Source organism: Protopterus annectens, chromosome 6.part0, assembly GCF_019279795.1.
Source record: "Protopterus annectens isolate FY-2018-M chromosome 6.part0, PAN1.0, whole genome shotgun sequence".
Taxonomy (NCBI): domain Eukaryota; kingdom Metazoa; phylum Chordata; order Ceratodontiformes; family Protopteridae; genus Protopterus; species Protopterus annectens.
Genome location: NC_056737.1, coordinates 589,431,021 through 589,452,957, shown reverse-complemented (window position 1 = coordinate 589,452,957; position 21,937 = coordinate 589,431,021).

Genomic DNA, 21,937 nt, shown 5'->3' with positions numbered 1-21,937 from the left:
CAGACCGTGTCCATATGTGTCACCTGTCTATGTTGTAACAAGGCAGAACAGTGCAGCTGTGCAGGAAGGTGTTGTGAGATTGTGGACCTGATGTCTGAATGTACCCCACATATAGGTATGCATATGTGTACATATGTCACATATATAATATATAAATATATATATATCAGCATGTATGTCCACAAATATACAGATACCCATGTGCAGGCATATATATGAGCACATATATACATCACATATATCTACACATATATAGATATATACCTATATGCACATGTCTACATATATACAAACACACACACACAAACATATATGTATGTAAAGACATGGCCCCTATATTACTACCACAGTGATGCATGCTATGTGTGAGGCACCAGCACACATAGCAATACACACAGATATCTACAGCTGACAGTGTGTGCAACATGGATTGGTATGTCACATGTTAGTTCCTTGTTGGGACCACATTACCCCCGTCTGTGAAGTATACAATGGAAATATGGGGAAGTAAGGCAGGTATAGTTGTGGAGGTGGTCAAGGTTGGTAGATACAGAGGACAGTCTACAGGGGTGGTATGTGACACGTGGTGGGTAAACACCCTGGATGGTGTGTGTAGTTTGTGATGTGGATGCCCCATGGGCCTCAATATGGGCACAATGGGAACAAGCCTCCCACCCACTGCTACTAACAACAGCAGTCCACACCCTGAAGGTGCCTGGCCTGGAGGCTGAGTAGGAGGAGCATGTCAGCCCTGTGAATGTGTACTGGGTACCTCAGACTGATGTAGCACATTCCACATATGTCTGTGAAGCCCGGTGTGGAACAGACCCTAGACCTGACCTCAGGGGACAAGAACATGTCTGTGTGTGCCCCCACGGGGGGAAACATCCCCTGGGGTGGTTCCACCTGATGGTATTGCTGGACCAGTACATGAGGAGGTCCTAGGTTGGGACACACATGTGATGTGGCCAGGTATCATGGGTGGATGGGTTTGGAGAGGTGGTTCTGCTGGCCAATAGAACATATACATGTTATTGTGTTACTGTTATAGAACTTATTTTGGTAGTAATAGTCTACACAATCCCAGAACATGTCCAACAGCATACATATATATATCCCCAATAACACAGAATGTCAGATGTGCAGCAATCCCAAAGCAGCCATACCACTGGCATATATGGAACCATAGTGGCCCTGACAATGGCATGCAGGTGAATAGTCTTTAACAGGCCAGCAATGATAGTGTCCACACAGGGAACATGGCTACAATCACATAGCAGAAAGTGTGGTACAATACAATATCTGTCCCACTGATAGGTAAGCTATAGCCATACCTAGTGAGTTGTGTGTACAGTTTGTTGAAGCTGATATGGTGGAGCGGTGACATAGATGTGTATTATGAACTGTGGTAACCTTGCTGTATGAGTTGCTCAGACCTGTTTCCATCTTTATGTCTTTCAGCGAAGATGTCACATGCACACTTGCCCACCTGTTCAACAGCGGAGAATGATGTGCTTATATCACACCTGATACAGCACTACCCAGTAGACCACTGTTGTGTATACATCTGCATTGGTACAGGTAGATCATGCATATCTGACATGTCATAGATATATTGTGTTGTTGCAACAAAAAAGCAAAACCACAGTCCAGGATCAAGGAATAATGCACAGCTTTTAGTGTATAAATCCTTTAATCACCACTTTCATCAAAGACTTCATCAGAAATAAAACAAAGACATTTCTACTTATATATCACAGTCAAACAATTTACCTCATTAATTAATTATCATATAAAATTCACTTGAACTCATTTGTAAATGCATCTGTTGAACCACATATATACTTAAAAATTAAATCCATTATTGCAAAAACAAATACCATTTAAAAGAAATGTATATGTAAAAAAGGGGGGGGTAATAAAATATCCACTGAAAGGTTGCTACCCTAAATCCCCTTTCTTTTTAACATATATTCTATGATACTTTAAAAAACATTTAATATTTATTGCATCGTTTAACCCACGTTTTGCCATCTAGTTTCTCTCTGTTCTAAAAAATTTTTAAAATCACCCCCTCTTAAATCTGTTCTGCCCTTTTCTAAAACTGTAAATAAAAACTTGCTGAAGCTACAACAATCCTGAGTATCTATACAGGCCCTAATAATACTACTGAGATGGATGCACTTAGAATGTCACTCACATATGCTAGTAATATTAATATAGTGTGTGATATTATTAAGAATAACTGGGACATTCTTTCTAATGTTAAAGAATTAAATGGAGTTATAGGACATGAACCTAGATTCACCTTTAGGAACAACAGGTCCTTGAAAAGACAGCTCTGCTACAAGACTGACAATGTACAACAATATAATCAATCTGATAGGTTAGGTACATACTGTTGTAGGAGGTGTACAGCCTGTCAATATATACATGTGGGAGGCCGCTTTTTACATCCACACAAGGGGTTCACCCTTGAGCCTAATTTTTATTCTGATTGTCAAACGAAGAAAGTGGTTTACTTTAGTTATTGTACAATATGCCATGCTTTTTACATAGGAAAGACCAATCGTTCTTTGAAAGACAGAATACTGGAGCATATAAGGGATGTCAGGAATGCTAAGGAAAGCAGTGCACTTGCAATGCACGTCAAAGAAGAAGGTCACACACTTGGTTTTAAGTTTTTTGTACTTAAAATAGTCCCTGTTAATAAAAGAGGAGGTAATCTGAATAGTCGTACAGAAGGTGTTGAGCAGGAATGGATACTCAAATTCCAGGCGGATGTACCACCTGGACTTAATAATAAAGTATCCTTAAAACCTTTTTTAAGAGTAAGATCACTGAAACATTAATATTTGTATGTAATATGTATATATAATACATACTTTTTAATAATATTTACTGTGCTTAGCTTCTCTATATATATGTTTATACTTTTTATATGTACTGCATTTTTTGAACACAGATACTTATGTATTTTATGAATATATTGATGTATATATATAATTTTAATACATGGCTTTATGAAGCTGTTATTAGAGTTTTAAATAGTTAGGATATTTATATAGTTGTTGACTATTTCGTTTTATAACATTAGCACCTTGGTGTGCTAGCACTTTAATTTGTACTCCACATGCTTTTATGTCTTGTTTTTATTGGCTGCTATGTGATCTATGAGTCTATTTAAAATGTTTTGTTAAACCTGTTTAATGTTAGTCTGATGAAGTGGGAGTTGTCCGCGAAAGCGCTTACTTTCTCTGTGTTCTATTATATTAAACATACTTTTGCTAACGTACCTGCTGTGTGCTACCAACGTATTTTTCTCTGGATAGATCAAGATTTAGCATTGTATAATATGGACACAGCTTATGCAACCTGTACTAATTTTGGCAATAAAAAATGTCCTTTTGGTGTTCCTAAACAGCAAGGATCAGGGGCAGTCCACTTTAAGACCAGACAGAGAAGCAAGTAAACTCGAGCAACGGAAGTGACATATTCCTTTGCAGGAAACACAAGGAACTACAATGCGGGTCTGAGAGACAGCGTTTCTGAACAGGAGATGGTAAATATAACAAGCAATGTTTCAAACAACAACTGTCCAAATTTCAACATGTCCAAAAAAGAACTGGGAGCTAAATCTAAAGTTTTTTTAGCACCAGAGAAAGAAAAAAGCTTGCTGAAAGCGAAGCCGATGATGACCCGGAAGAAAGGGAGGTTGGCTTCAGATTCATCAACAGACAATGACTGAATGAAAGCAGGTTAGAAAATGACATTTTAAATTTATCTAGTGTTCAGCTGAAAGACGAGCATATTCAGCTATTAAAACTTGGTTTGAATTTTGTACCTGCTAAAAGGGCTGAAATTACGGACACTATTTTGTCTCTGAAAAAATATACTAGAAAACTGAATCTCAGTTACATTCTGAAAAATGTTACATGTTGTGATTCATTGTTTGTAAAACCTTCATGTTATAATCCAGCATTGTTACATACTCTGAAAGTGTTTGAAGTTTCATGTCAAAATGAACTGAGGGAACTATTACATGGCAATGTCAACACAAGGTGGGGACATTATGACAATTTAGACTCCAGGATGAGGGCAGCCATGAAAGAATTTTCCAACAACAAAGAGCGTAGAATTATGAAAAGTGATAAAGTGGGAATGTTAGTGGTCATGGATCAAAGTAATTACATCAAGAAAATGGAAAGTATGTTAGACAACACTGATGAGTGCAGGAAAGTAAAAGTTCAGGATATTTTTAAATGTTATAGATTTATTTCTACGTTTTTGTACGTCAGTCTCATGAATGATGATTTATATCAGACTATGTACAATTTTTGTAATATTGAAAATCTGAGAATAGGTATTATGTTCGGCATTCCTAAAACATACAAAAGTTTAAATGACCCATCATTCAGACCTATCATTTCAGCACCCAATTATGTTACCGAGGGTATTTCTCTCTTGGTAGATGAGCTGCTCAATCCTTTTGTCAAAAAATTGGCTCCAACCTAAAAGATTCCTGGGAGTTTTTGGACAGCATGAGAATTTTCAGTGATACTTGTAGGTTTGATTGCAAGGTACATGTTATGTTCACATTAGGCGTAGTTTCTTTATATACATCTATCCCACATGATGCTGGCATTGAGTTTCTCTGAGCCTGTTTGAACCATAGTACCAATATATCGAGTTCTAGTATTAATTTTTATTGTGAACTGTTCAATGTACTTTTAGACAACCATTATTTTTTGTTTAATGGACAATATTACAAACAAATAAGAGGGGTAGCGATGGGTACTCCTGTAGGCCCCTCTTTTGCAAACATTGTCATGGGATGGTGGGAACATGCTGTTTAAAATCATTCTGTATGAAATATAATATTTTGTATTACAAAAGATTCATAGATGATTTAGTTTTTATTATAGAAGGAAATGTTGCTACGGTTAAATTGTTTGTCAGTGAATTAAATGAAGCATCTGATTTTATTTAATTTTTTAAAGGTTGTATAGGTGGATGTGTAAATTATTTAGATGTCAGTCTGGAATGGGATGGCTTGAACAAGACATTTACAAGCAGAATATTTAGGAAAGAAACATTCAGGAATAGTTATTTACATTCCTCAAGTTTACACCCAAAATTTATTAAAATAACATACCAAAAGGACAGTTTATTAGAGCCAGTAGGATGACCAGTGAGGATCACCTACTGGAAATAGAATTTTAATTCATCATAAATCTGTTCCTTCATAGAGGGTATGATGAAAGTTTTTTGAGAGATGAAGCTAAGAAAGTATGGGAGAAGAGGGATAATTTATATCCACCTATTTTAGTTAAGACAAGGAGTTCTGAGTTCCAAATGACCAACAATAAAAATCTTGGACCAGCAGAATTAAGTTTTGATATGCAAATGACTGTAGACAACATCAATATTCATAATATCATACAGAAAAATTGGAAAATTGTCCAATGGAATTAAGAACTAATAAAAGCCATAGGGGACAAACCTAGGTTTGTATATAGAAAATATTACAATTTGAAGGCCTTGTTAGAAAAAGGTAGAGACACTAGATCCTTGGTAATTCCTTTTACTAGCAAACCAAATGGCATGTATAAATGTCAGGGTAGCAATATGCAGATATATTTCAGAAAGACCATATGTAGAGTTTCCACATCTCACACCATTGGGGTGCCAAGTATATTTAATTGTAAGACACAAGGAGTAGTTTATGCAGCTATATGCAACAAATGCCAACATTTTTATGTTGGCATGACCACCAGACACCTTAATACCAGAATTAGGGAACATGTATATAGCATAAAAAAGTGTGACAATAAAAATGCTTTATATAAGCATAGTCAGGATTCTTGTGGGTTCAGCAAGTTTTTATTTACAGTTTTAGAAAAGGGCAGAACAGATTTAAGAGGGGGTGATTTTAAAACTTTTTTACAACAGAGAGAAACTAGATGGCAAATCCGCCTAAGGGCAGACCAGAAACCTGGGTTAAACAATGCAATAAATATTAAATGTTTTGTAAAGTATCATAGAATATATGTTAAAAAGAAAGTGGATTTAGGGTAGCAACCTTTCAGTGGATATTTTATTCACCCCCCCCCTTTTTTTACATATACATTTCTTTTAAATGGTATTTGTTTTTGCAATAATGGATTTACTTTTTAAGTATATATGTGGTTCAACAGATGCATTTACAAATGAGTTCAAGTGAATTTTATATGATAAATAATTAATGAGGTAAATTGTTTAATTGACTGTGATATATAAGTAGAAATGTCTTAGTTTGTTTTATTTCTGATGAAGTATTTGATAAAAGTGGTGATTAAAGGATTTATACACTAAAAGCTGTGAATTATTCCTTGATTCTGGACTGTGGTTTTGCTTTTTTTAGTGAAGTAGTTGCACCTTCTTGTCACTTGTTATTGTGTTGCTGCATCATAGTGATAAACAGATGCCCAGATGTGGTAGTATCCTGGAAATGTACCGTTGATGTATTGTAATACTGCACCCACCCTGTAGCACTGCCACAGATGTGGCCACTGACATTGCATCTCTCACCCTCTTATGTAGGTCCCTCCGGGATACCACCATGGCAGCAGCCTGTAGCTGATGAGTATGGTTTATGTAGATGCTTGCCAACACACCGGGCATGTAATGGCGATGGTATATTCCATGCACACATCTACACACCTACCCTGAATGCATGTTGTACATGTGCATGTATTGTTGCTGTGAAATGCATGGTGTCACAGGAGTGACCATGATGAGGTATTGGAAGGGTATGTCAGACACCTGCATGATAACGATGGCCTACAGTAGGGACATGTTTGGAACAACACCCATATACAGTGCAACACCAGTGTATATACCTGTAGGACAATGGCAACTACTGCAGAGATACACTGTGGCATAAGGCATTACAGTAGTCTACATTATCAGCTGGGTCTAGGCTGTAATATGTGGTGTTCAGTGTATGGGACACTGCAAAGTGACACATGTGTAGGGCTTACTTGTCATGCATCTGCATAAAGGCTGAAGGGGTGGTTCAGCATGACACACCAGTGCACTGCAGCAGAGATCCTAAGGATACTAGGAATGGCTCTATCTGCACATAGCCAGGTTCAGGACCTGTGGCAGCCGTAACCCTACCTCCACAGCAATAGTGCCGGCAGTGTGTGAACACCATGGGATGTGCACATGAGTAGACCTTGCAATCATGCAGACTAGGGGGACACATGTAGGGCAGACTGAACATAAACTGGCAAATGCAGATGGCCCACGCTGGTATACTCCTGCTAGGAGTAGTGACTGCTGTAGCATGCACAACAAGAGATGCGATAAACTGTCATGATAATGGTGTGCACACATATGCCCACATGGTATGTATGCATCATGGTCAGCAGCCACACACCTAACACAATCTGTAGACACTGCATGTGAAAGTACAGGACATATGTCACATATCGGGCTCATGTACTGCTAAGATAGGCAGTGATGTGGTCCCATGGCAGATCAAGGATGAGTGCATCAATTAATAAAGGTGTGTACACCCCCCATAGCCACAGTATGCTTTGGTGGTTATCAGTGTAAGAGTATTGGATTGGTCATATATGGTCCGCTGATGTTGAGAGCTGTAAATCAGGCACCAGGCATTCACCAATGACAACTGTCCACATATCATCCCAGGTATGTGTTGCTGAGAAACATAGGGGCTGTGAGCAGTAAAGATGACATAAGTGACACAGTACTACACATTCTGCAATTGATTGCACACCTGTGAGTTGTGGTGCACAGTACATGGCAGGGTGCAGAACAGGTGCACAGCAATACTGTATACATGGGTGCAGTGGTATCCAGGGGAAGGGGCATCACCTAGTGACACAGCACATGCATCACACACATGTATACAGTTGCTAGCATGGATTGTCTATAGCTGAACTGCGTCCTGTTCTGTACCATATGTTCTACATGTTGACAGATGGGTAATAGGAGGACTGTGTGTACTATCATTGTGCAACCTCACCTGTATGTGTGTGTCCTGGTGGTTAGTTAGTTTGTCTTCTGGGTCACTGTGGTGAAGTGGAGGGAGGTAGATGCATGTAGGATGCGTGTGTACATGTATGTGTTTGTGTGGGTGGCCATGTATGCACATGTGAGATTGTGGGGTGTTCATACAGCTGAACCTCCCTTTGGGACCATGCAGTACATGGACATGGACTGCCATATTACACACCAGGAATAGCTGTCATGTGTGTAATCACAGGACAGCAAATAGTATAATATGGTCTGTAGCATGGAACAGGCATCCAGAGGGAAGGTAGACACCAGGTACACCCTTAATATTGCATTCAGCAGAGAGGTCACCTACAACCCATGTATGCAGCACTACAGATGCATTGGGGAAGTACTAGTCAACACCAGGGAGTGTATCCAAATATTACAGTTGTCACATGATAGACTGAAGGAACAGCATATTTGGTATGTAGTGAGCATTACATACACATGACACACCAGTGCATGATATTATAGATACAACATAGTAGCCCACACATATAGGGGCCATGCTCATCATGTCCAGACATACAGAGGGTGCATACCAAATCACAGGAGTGAGGCCATGTAAAACCACTACACACAGGTCAGGCAGGTAAAGTAGCAACAGGCCTTGTGTTGTGACCACTTGTGTAGGCATTTAGAGGACTAATATGTTAATGAGTGGTATCAATGTGTGTATGTTAACAAGTGTGATGCAGGATGGGGTAACACATAGACATATACGTGGGACTGTCTGTAAAGCCATGGACAGGTAGGTATTACAGAGGTGTGTGTGTGTGTGTGTGTGTGTGTGTGTGTGTGTGTGTGTGTGTGTGTGTGTGTGTGTGTGTGTGTGTGTGTGTATACTGTTAGGCAATGCTGTACAGGTTTTAAAGTGCATTTATTGTTTTCCCCCACAGGTAGCGAGGTGGGTCATGGCCCCTCCTGCATGCAATCTGATGTTGGTGTCCATACAGACACCGAAGATGATGATAGTACTGTTGAGGCACAGGTGGGGTTGTCAGGGGCCGACACTGTGCCAACATTTGACATCCCCCTTTTATCCACCCCAACCCCGCACACAGTTTCAGTGCCTACACATACCCCATCACCAGTGGCCATAGTGAAGGGACAGCTGGCATTTGGTGGTAGTGCACAGGGAAGTGTGGTCACAGCAGGCATAGCCGGATATCCAGCAGGGCACCACATAGGCGGATGTCCCAGGGTGCTCATGGTAGGGCTGCTGGACATCATGCTCCTGGCATAGGCGACATAGCTGGTACCAGCAGGCGCATGTTTCAGGCTGTCTTGGCAGCGCGGGCATGTATGGAATGTTACACCAGACAGGGCCTGAGGCTGCAGAGGGCTGCTCTCACATCTGTAAGAGACAACCTCCATGAACTGTCGGGTGCCATCAGTGCTTATAGTAAGCTCACAGATAGATGGCATGTTGAGATGATGGCCCTTATCGGCTGTGGTGTGTCTGTGCTTCAACATGTGGTGGGGATGTGGTGACGCCCGCATGGATGTGGGCCAGCAACACCAACAGCTGGCAGTCAACGTGGATGTGCTAGGACACCAAGGGGCTCCAGTAGTGACAGTAGCAGCCCCGACAGTGTGGGGTGTGTGCTGTGTACACAACATCACAGCAGGCCACATGCACGTGGTCCTGGCCAGTCCCAGGAAGGGCCTGGTACCAGTGGGCAATTGTCATCAGCAGGTGAGAATAGCACATTGAGGCCTGTACCTGGACATGCCCGTGGAACCCCTGGCAGGCACAGTCCACATGTCCATGGCCGGAGGTAGTGAACTGCACACCTTGCCAGGTATGGTCTGCAGCTGTCCATAAACACCTGTGTAGGGGAGCAACATGGCAGAACTGTGTGCATGCATACCCACACACTGTGCAAACACACCTAGGGCAACCTCATACCTACACACACACCAATCACCTTGCTCAGCTCACCACAGTACACCCCTCACCCAAATACATGGTGTCAAATGTATGGGCCACCCTCGGCCTCTGGCAAACCAACATCACACCCTGTGCATATGATGATACCTGTGCCACATCCCTGTCATCCATAACATCAATGCAGGGACTGGCTGATATGGTTCTGATGCACATGGTGACTGTACAACAGTGTACCACAGTACTGTAGTGTAACATGTTGTAGGGAGTAAAGTGCAATGCATCTATGCCAGGTAGTGTAGCCGTCCAGCAATGATGCCTTATAGCTGTTAGTAACACTGGTTGGTTGTGGTCTCTATAATGTTATCCATTTGTGTTGTAGGTGTACATGTGTCAGCACAAGTATGCCCTGTACATATGATGATACATGTGCCACATCCCTGTCATCCATACCATCAATGCAGGGACAGGCTGGCATGGTTCTGATGCACATGGTGACTGCACTACAGTGTACCCCAGTACAACAGTGCAACATGTTGTGGGGAGTAAAGTGCAATGCATATATGACAGGTAGTGTAGCCATCCAGCAATGATGCCTTATAGCTGTTAGTAACACTGGTTGATTGCAGTCCCTATAATGTTATGCATTTGTGTTGTAGGTGTACATGTGTCAGCACGAGGATGGTCTGCAGTCATATTCCACAATCGGGTATGTCACTTTGGTGACACCATGGCTGTGACATATCTGGGGTACAGTTGAACAAATGTCACAGGTTACTAAACCAGTTATTGCCTGTGCCACATGGACAGGTGGCCCACTGAGGCATGTATACCTTGCAACCTGATATAGACCCATCCACATACATGAACACTGTTACTTGGCAACACTGGGACTAGACGCCTACCTAGCTATGTAATAATACTGAAGTGTGTGGCTTACATTGTACAGACCACAGAGCGTTTAGGGTGAGGTGTGTTCCAGGTTACATGTTACATGCATAATCTCCCCAGACATGTACAGTATACCAATGGGGGATGTAATGGGTGTATTTGGACAATACATAGTGTGACATACCTTCATATACACATTTACAGACACATAACAGCCAGACACACATCCGAGATACCAGGGCCTATCCCTGCTAACTAACTTGACCATGTGTCCAGTGTGTTACAGGTAGGCTGCACACATCACATGCATAACTGACTTGGATTGTGGTAACAGTCACCTGTATGGTTGATGGTGACAGGGGTAACCATAACGTGGTACATGAGACATATACCGGGTGTACCTTGGTGTAATGACAGTGTATACAGCACCTACCTCCCCCAGTGGATATTGTACTCCCTGAAACCCATGGTGACACTCTGCCATACCCACCATCACACATTGGCCATGACTGCAATACAACCCATGTATACCCTAACAGTGGTACAACGGGGATATGCATCTCATGCACATGCCACACACATACTAGGGTGTTGCATTGTCATGCCTCACCTATGGGCAGCAACAATACTATCTGTATTACTGTGTGGCAATGGGTATTGTAATAGGAGTATGTGGCCTCGGAATACTGTACCTTACAGATATACAGACAAGCACAACTGCACACACAAATGCCAGAACACAATGGGTATCCCATGCCTATCACCCCATTTGTAAAACACTGTTGTGCTGGTAATGCAAGGCTCATGTAGCCAGCATGGGGGGCTTAAGAGGTTACATGTAATGTCCCATACAGCAGCAGCCACAACTGACTATGGCAATGAGTGTTGTGTTGGTTGTGAAGGCCCTCATAGAATTCCCAAGTACAGGTGTGCTAACACACAAACACTGCTATACTCAGTCATGCACATGTACACATGTGTCAGTACAGGGGTGCATCCCTGCAGGTGGTCATAGCTGTGTACCTAGCTACTGTCCAAGGGGAGATGGGTTGTGTAGGAGTTGTGTGTACAGTGTTATCATGCCACCTGCCAGGTGGCAGCAAGCAATCTATTGTCAGAAACTACTGTCATGACCCTCAGGGTGAGAATGACATGCATCAGCCAATCCTTCAGGTGCCTCCTGCACATGGCCACTGAGGTGATCAAGTTGACATGTATGCAACATGCAGTACAACACATGGTTAGTGTCTGTGATGGAGACCTGTACCTAAGCATGTCTGGTTGACTGTGGTAGTGAAGTGGAGGTACCTGTGGCATGTGGTGCATACAAGGTGACATCTCCTATATGTGCCACTTCTTACACAACTGGGCAGACATGTCAGTGTCAATCAAGCTTAGGTTGCCTGTACATATCCCAGCTGGATACCTGCCATCTTCACATTTGTACAGGGACTGACAGTCATCAGCTTGGCAAGTAGCTATGCAATAGCATAAGTGTGTTGACAGATAGACGTCTGACAACAATATGTATGCCACAACTACATGTCAGATGCCCTCACTAACATGTGCTATACAGATGGTAATCTACAGTTATGCAATTCCACATGATGGATCATTACTCAGTAAGGGGTATATACTGTGCCCCAGCTCACACACCAGGGATACAACAGGAAAGCCTTGGTGTCCAGCCATGCCCGCAGGTGTGCCTGTTGTCTGTACTACATTAAGCACTCTGCTCTTGCCTGGGTTAGCACTGTCAACAGTAGTATTGCCATGATGCACTACATGCCAGTGTGACAGCACATTCCCTTGGCTACTATGCCTGTATGTAACACAATCACATGGGTAACATTACTGTACAGGCCTCATATATGTCTGTGTCCCACACATGACACTCACTCCCCTTGCTATTGTAAGGACAGCGGATAGGTGCATGTATTGTACATGGCATTACATACACTTATTACAGGTTATCATACTGGGTGGTGTGTCCTGGTTACCAGGGCTAAGCTATGCTTAGCAAGTATCGACATTGCTGCAATATAACAGCTAAGCTGATTTGTGCACTGGTAAGTGCTGCCTACACTGTGTAAGTGCCATAGGCTTACCCATAGCTCAGTAAGCTTAGCTTCATGCAAACCCATGCAAACCCACTTAAAGCAGCTCAAAACTGCCTTAACCACACTGTATCTGACAGCCCTTGTTCTGCCCAGCAACAAAATGAACACCCCTTGCAGGTATTGAACCCAGGATGCTGTACACTGATGTCACAGCACTTAACCACTATGCCATGACCACTGTGAAGACAGCTGTTGTTTTACCAATATAGGTGTCAATGCACATATTGAGTAGTATTGAACAATTACCTTTAGTTCCTAAATTGTGTAGTCCTTGTTATTAATATGACTGTTGCATCACATATGTTGTTTTATCATCATGTGCACATAGCAGATACATATGGTAAGATACATCTGGGAGGGTATACACAACCGTGAGGTTTACTCATGACAGGAATATGGTTGTATACATATAATAGGTCTATATATGCTTACATGCACATACACATGTATACTCATACATATGTCTCTATACACATCTGTATAGTGCTACATATATATGGCCATGTGTACATCTCTTCGTATGTACACACACAGATATATATATATATATATATATATATATATATATATATATATATATATTATATATATATAGATATATGTATATGTATACATAGATATGTGTCTATACAGCTATATATGTATCCACATTCTATGTGTACAGATATGCCTAGTTATGTTGGTATATATGTAGATATCTATAACTATATGTGCATACATGTCTATTTTGATATACCTACTACTGTCAATATATATGTAGATATCCATATACATATATGCATATGTAGCTCTATCTGTATATGTGTAGACATATGTTGCTCTGTGTATATATATATATATATATATATATATATATATATATATATATATATATATATGTATGTGTGTGTGTTTATATATATATATATATATATATATATATATATATATATATATATATATATATATATATATGTAAATATACATATCCATCTATATATGTCAATATGTATATGTGTATATATATCTATATAGATATTTGGTGATGGGTATACCTTGGCATCAGCCCACATGAGAATGGTCTGCATTGTGGCTCAGGGGTGTAGTTTCTGGATTTTCCCACATTGTTGGGTATTGTATTCACCATCCAGTCACCTGGGTGACTATTGTGTGTGACTAATGTTGTGAATTGCTTGCCATGTATGTGTTCCTTAGTCCATGACATGGATGATGTCTGGGACATGCACACCTCCCACATGCATATACAGTGGCATGTGGAACTGTACCTGGGGTGTCTGGCCCATGTTGTGTACACAGATTGTTATCATCAGATGTGCCAGTCCTGGCCTCATGTGGCGGGAACAGTTAATGGACAGCAGGTTTACCCTGCACCTACATTGATAGCATGATACCAGCATTCCCTGGTGTCAGTGGCATCTGTCCATACAGGGCATGTTTTCAGGCATGGTATGTCATTTGTGGGTCACATATGATGGAACCACAGGTGTTGCAGGTGTCCAGTGGGGAACATGGGGAAGGTGCACTAACGGCATGTACATGCCTATTGGACAGATGGACAGGGTGCCATGCCCTCTGTAGCCCACTGCAATCACACTATGGTTACTATGTGGGCAACATGCAGGGTACTACCATGTCTAGGCAAGTGTGTGTTTGTATGAGACATGGGCCGAGAGTATTCTTTGGGTAACACTAGGGTTGCTAACTTTGTTTGCCTGGCCTTGATGTCACATGTAGGGGTATGGATTTTCACCCCAGCCTCTCGGCTATTTCACATCTGTTATCCCTGTACGGTGGACATTGTGATATATACTAGGGCCACCATATAAGAAATTTGCAAAACAGGATCCACATTGAGTCCAGTTGTTACACACTCACAACCACATCCATGGAGGATACGAGTTACAAACACAGACACACACACACACACACACACACACACACACACACACACACACACACACACACACACACACACCTGTCATGTCTGGGATTAGAACTTCTACCTAACTAGTTTATTACACTACAGCACAGCACAGTTATAGGACGCACCATGGAGATTATTGGACTACTTCTTCCCCAAAGGTATATTTCACAATGAATGACATCAGCAGGATTGCCAAAGTAGGGCATTTGAATTGTAGTGAGTGTGGCTAGTCTAAAATGCATTGCTCCCTACACAGACATTGAAACACACACAAAGCATCCACAACTGCCATGTGCAGGAACAGAACCCCTACCAGAGTTATATCATATTACAGCATGAAGCTGTTATAGGACGCACCACAGGGATTACTGAGTACTCCTTCCCCAAAGATGTATTTCACAATGAATGACATCAGCAGGATTGCCAAAGTAGGGCATTTGAATTGTAGTGAGTATGGCTAGGCTAAAATGCATTGCTTCTTACACAAACATTGAAACACAAAGCATCCACAACTGCCATGTGTGGGAATAGAAGCCCTAACAGGGCTCTGTATTACACTACAGCATGAAGCTGTTATAGGATGCACCACAGGATTATTGGAGTACTCCTTCCCCAAAGGTGTATTTCACAATGAATGACATCAGCAGGATTGCCAAAGCAGGGTATTTGGATTGTAGTGAGTATGGCTAGGCTAAAATGCATGCTCCCTACACAGACAGAGACACACACACAGTTGCCATGTCTGAGATTAGAACTCTTACCTAACTAGTTTATCACATTACAGCAGTATGCAGTCATAGGAAGCGCCACAGAGATTACTGGCCTACACCTTTCCAAAAGGTGTATTTCATGGTGTATGACATCAGCATCCTTGATAAAGTACGGCATTTGAATTGTAGTGTGTGTGACTAGCCTAAAAAGCATTGCTCTCTACATAGAGAGTGACACACACACACACACACACACACACACACACACACACACACACACACACACACACAGTTGCCATGTCTAGGATTAGAACTCCTACCTAACTAGTTTAGCACACTACAGCAGTACGCAGTTATAGGACATGCCACAGAGATTACTGGACTACAGCTTTTCAAAAGGTGTATTTCACAGTGTATGACATCAGCAGACTTGGCAAAGTAGGGCATTTTTATTGTAGTGAGTGTGACTAGCCTATAAAGCATCGCTCTCTACACAAGCAGTGACACACACACACACACACACACACACACACACACACACACACACACACACACACACACACACACACACACACACACACACACACACACACACACACACACACACACACACACACAGTTGCTATGTCAGGGATTAGAACTCCTACCTAACTAGATTATCACACTACAGCAGTATGCAGTTATAGGACATGCCACAGAGATTACTATGCTACACCTTTCTGAAAGGTGTATTTCACAGTATATGACATCAGCAGCCTTGACAAAGTAGGGCATTTGAATTGTAGTGAGTGTGACTAGCCTAAAAAGCATTGCTCTCTACACAGACACACACACACACACACACACACACACACACACACACACACACACACACACACACACACACACACACACACACACACACACACACAGTTGCCATATCAGGGATTAGAACTCCTACCTAACTAGTTTATCACACTACAGCAGTACACGGTTAGAGGAAGTGCCACATCGATTACTGGCTTACACCTTTCACAAGGGTGTATTTCAAAGTGGACGACCTCAGCAAGCTTGTCATAGTAGGGCTATGTGGAGGGCAATGTGTGTGCATGGGCCATAACCCATTCATCTAGAGTTTGACACACCACATGCAGGCACACACAGGGTTATATTCCACAGGTACGTGTATACAGCTGCTAGATGACTACTTCCTTGTACAGTCATGTTACACAGCTAGCACTTGCACCACATAGTCCACAATGCTGACAGATACCAGTGGCTAAGGTCTACTGTGAGTGACATCTGAACCTCATGTGGTTGTAGCCATTTGGCTGTGTGCTGGGTGGGACAGGCCTCATAATGGATGGCCCCTTGTGACAGTCATTCTCTTCCACAGATCTACATATGTCTACGTTTGGCTTATTATAGTGTGTTGTCCTTGAAAATATGCCTGTATTCCTATCCAGTGGGTGTGCAAAGCATGAGTGCTGCATACTGAGGAGTGTCTGCACTAATATCTGCAACTGCCAGATATGTCTGTTCCACTGTTGTTTGCAGACATGGCCTTCAATTGTTTAAGAGTGTGAGCATGCCCAGTATGACCTTTTAGTATGTTGTTGACTGACATTGCCTTCATTTCTCTAAGTGTCTGAGCATGCCCAGTATGGCTTTCTGTATTGAATGTGTGGATCGATTCCAGGTAGTTTGTACTGCAGTGCAGCCCTTTGTGTTGTACACCTAGAGGTAGCATACTGTTTCTGCATGGTATCCGTCGATCATTTGGCAATATGGGGACAAACTGTGCAGGGGATAGTGTGTATTGTAGGTGACTGTGTCTGTGTTGCTTCAGCTGCATGGTACTGCTGTTTGCAGAGATATTGTGACATGTGTACTGTTATACACAGTGATGTTTTCTGTCCTCATGTACTGTCAGGTGGACATTCTTCCTCACAGTGATGACTTATGGGACAAGGGTGACTGCAGCTGTGTCCGGTATTGTGGGGAGACACCTACATATTCATGGTAAGTTATGCCATTCTGGAGAGGAAGCTGCAGACACTTGGTGCTGGGTTTGTGTATCCAGTTCAGTACGTTGGTACAGTGCTGGCAGAGGATCCCATACCTGTCCACCCATCAACATGACAGTATGGCCTTTTCTTGATGTGGCAATGCCTCACAACTGTACAGATTTGCACAGGTTAGCCAGAGGCGGGGGCCATGGGTCAGGACATTTACCCTGTTGTGGTGTATGTTCAGGTGTGTAGCCACCCATTTATATGTTTGCAGCCAGGGATAGTGTGTACACACAGCTTGGTGTTGGACCTTGCACATTCCATGCTGCCCATGCTCCCACACCCTCCTTTGTTATTCTAACCTCTTCCATAAATTATGCATACATTCTCTGATACTTTCCCTAAGGGTATCACCCCATCACAGGTGTGTGTTGCTGTTGGTCCACAGTTCATGTTTTGGGCCATGGTGGACATGTTACTGTGGTTTGTCTACATGGCCTTACATATGGCTTATGTGGAGTGTGTTTTGTTATTATTTGGGTGTCCATGACATAACATACATTGGCAGTACATGTGAGACACAGGCTTTTGCCAGATGCCTGTGGGGCATTAAGTGTTGCTGCAGGCCAGATGTGGCAGGCTGTTGCATTCTGTCAGTCCTACAATCCTAGACCACCATACGGTATATTCCTCTGGGGTGACAGGGTAGTTGTGATAAGGTGTTCATGCCAATACCTTCTATCAGTCGTGATCAGGTGATGTGGATGCTGGCAGAGTGCTCCCTACAGCTAGGGATACACCTTCATGGGACACCTACACTGCATGCTGCAGTCTTCCACTATTGCCATATACAGGTGCGGTCTTACTGTACCCATTCCCCACAGCAGAGATATTGCCAGAGAGGTGGCTGTGGGTGGTGTTTGCGTGGCTGGGTGCATGTGTGCTATGGACACTACTTGCATCTGACACACAGATATGCACAGGGCATTACAGTTATGCTGGCATGTGCAGGTACATCAGCTGATTCCCAATACATTAGTCCTACCTCCTTTGTGATCTGCAGGTGTTCAGGCAGACATCCCCTACTACAGGTCCAGTTACTGTGATGCATACCTATATGTACACATCCAACGGTGTCTCCATTTCACAGTGACACAGTATATGCTGTATGTCTGGGGTACTTTCCCCTGTGTACTGCTTGTATATCTAGCCCAACAGCCATGCCATGTCAGTCTTTCAGATGGTGACACATATTACCACCATACATTTACAATGGCTTATTGCTAGCATGTGTTATACTGGTGGGGATTGTCTTTGGCACTACAGTCATGAGGGCTTGTCCCTGTCATCAGCAGTAGTGGGCAATGGCTGCCAGGTCTACCTCAACATGCATATATACTGACAACTCTCACACATTACGAAACACACACCATCCTAACACACCCAGATCTGCATATTGTGCAAATGCTACAACCTATCCTGCTACCTTGGCCACCTCTGGGCATCTGTGCTCCACTCGTATTATTCCTACTCATACATGTTACTACATTTCTACACAGGATTGCGGGGGGCACACCTGAGTGTCACTACATTTCTACACTGGATTGGGGGAAGGGGCAGACCTGTCTATTTCCACATGTCTACATAGGCGTGGGGGGGCACACCTGACTGTTTCTTCATTTCTACATAGGATTGGGGGAGCACACCAGACTGTTACTACATTTCTATGCTGGATTGAAGATAGAGGCACACCTGGCTGTTTCTACATGTCTACATGGGAGTGGGGGGGAGCACACCTGACTGTTACTCCATTTCTACATAGGGTTGTGGGGGGACACACCTGACTCTTTTTACATTTCTACACATGATTGGGGGGGCACACCTTACTGTTTCTACATTTCTACATAGGATGGGGGGGCACACCTGGCACTTGCACATATTTGCTATGACTGTACGTGTATGTCAGGTACTCCATTTCATTCTGTATTCTAACCTATCATACTGACTAGAGGCATATCAGTGTACTACAGGTCTTAGCTTTGGTTGCCCTACCTATTAGTGTCTGACTTCTTACCCTTCAGAACTAACATCCCACTGCCTGACCTGCTGTAGTCTGTCTGTGTAAGCCTGGGGGAGGTTACCCATAGGCATCATTCAGAGGCCATAGCACAGGCTCTATTTGGGTTTGTCTACACCTGTCCTGCTGGCTGAGACTGGTGTTGGGTATGTGAACCTCCCTGACTGGCATGTGTGAGTCATATGGACAAACATGTCACCCAGCACATTTTCTGCAATGGGATTTTTCACCCTGTGTAGTACTGGCTACTATGGTGAATCCAGTATGTGTTACAGATGTCATGGTGCCACTATGGGTGTCTACTATCTGCTGCCATAACATTCAGCCACCCAATTCCCTTGCATGCTCACATCCATACCATAGATACAGGTAACATTGTACTCCATTTGGCAATTAGTAGGTTGATTGACTTACCTTGTGGGTGTGCCAGGATTGAGGATGGTGCTGGAGGGCTGCCAATGTCGGATGCACATAGTACACTCCTTATGCATGGTTGAGCACAGGTAGTGTCATGTTTGGCATCCCTTTTACTGTATGTGTGAGTCAGAGGAGTCATTCCCTGGGTCCCCACTGTGTCAGTGTATGTACTATGCATTGCCTCCATCTGCCTACTGGGGCAGGCTCAGGTTGTTCCTCCTCCACGTCACTCTGTGCCTGTGCAGGCCTTGGCATTGTTGGGGGGCTGTGTGGCCCTGCCCCGTGCTGTTCCTGCTGCAGCTGTTTCCGCAGGATCATATTGTGTATCATGGCACATACCATAACAATTTGAATACATGTAGCTGGTGAGTACTGCAAGACTCCACCGGATGTGTCCAGACATCAGAATCGTGACTTGAGCATCCAAACACATGCTCTATTATAAGTCTGGTCTGTGCGTGTACCTCATTATGGCATTCTTGTTTGTGTGTGTGTGCATTTCTGATGGGTGTCGTCAGCCACGGCTCCGGTGTGTAACCGACATTCCCCACTAGGTGACCGTAGGGGATGTCCCCATTGGCAAATCTCTGGTACAGCTGCCAAATGTAGATATCATGATAGCTTCCAGGGCAGCCAGCACACACATTCATTATAATGCCCTGGGCATCACACATGACCTGGCAATTGATGGAGGGGAGGCCCCTGCGGTTGATGTAGGCCCTTCCCTGATCACCGGGCGGTGCTTTGATGCATATGTGCATGCAGTCTATAGCACCCACTAGCTCAGGGTATTCTGCTATTTGTGGAATAGACACCTATTGCTGGCCAACACCTCATGGGTGTTGAGGAGATATACATGCTCACTGGCATGTGCTGATATGGCATCCAGGAACTGGTGGAATACTCTGGATGTTGATGCCTGTGAGATCCCCATGATATCCCCAGTTAAGCTTTGGGAGGTGCCTGTGGCTAGTATTCCTAGGCCTACACATACCTTCATATCCACTGCCATGGGTTCCCCTCGGTCAGTTCGATGTGTCAGGAGTGGCTGGCACAGTTCAACAATTTGCTGTAGGAGGTCCATGTCCACCCTATAGCGCTCCACTCTCTACAGCTCATGTAGCCCCTGGTAGGTTACCCTGGGTCTGTACACTCTTCTCCGTCTCCTTACTGTGGGTTGATTGGCAGCATTCACATCCTCACCACCCTCAGCCTCTTGCACATGTTGTTGTATGTTGCCTGCTGCAGCCCCTATCATTTTGTAGTTTTGTTTGTTAAAAGTTCCCTGCTTCTATACACCAGTGGTGTAGAATATGGGAAAAAAACAAAGGGGAAGGTGTTTGCATAGTTTATAGTAGTGTTCTGGGCTGGGCTTATCTGCTGCCTGTGTAATTGGCTGATTCTGATACATGTCACCTGCCAGCTATGCTAGTTCTCCTTGATTAACTACTACTGTTTTCTCTTCCCATTGCCTTCCTGTTTAAGCCCAGGGGTGCGCTGTGCAAACACAGTGCTCAAATGTGCACAGAGTTACTATTTCCTGGTTTACCTTTTTTTTCTTTAAAGCCCAGTGGGTGGTGCGCACACCCGCTTAGGCAATGCAAAGATTGCTAGGCAGACTCAGACACACCCCCTTGTTATCTGTGCTTAGCTAGGAGCAAACCTGAGCCACAGGGCTCCAATCCACTTGCAGTATGCCTGACACCCCCACCCCATGATGTCAGCTAACTTCTAGGCTTGCACCAAGCTATTCCTGCACTTATACTGTTGGGACTTGACTAGCATGCTGAGGAAAACTGGGATTCACTATCATTCCCCTCATTTGCATAGGATTGCCTGCTAATGCATA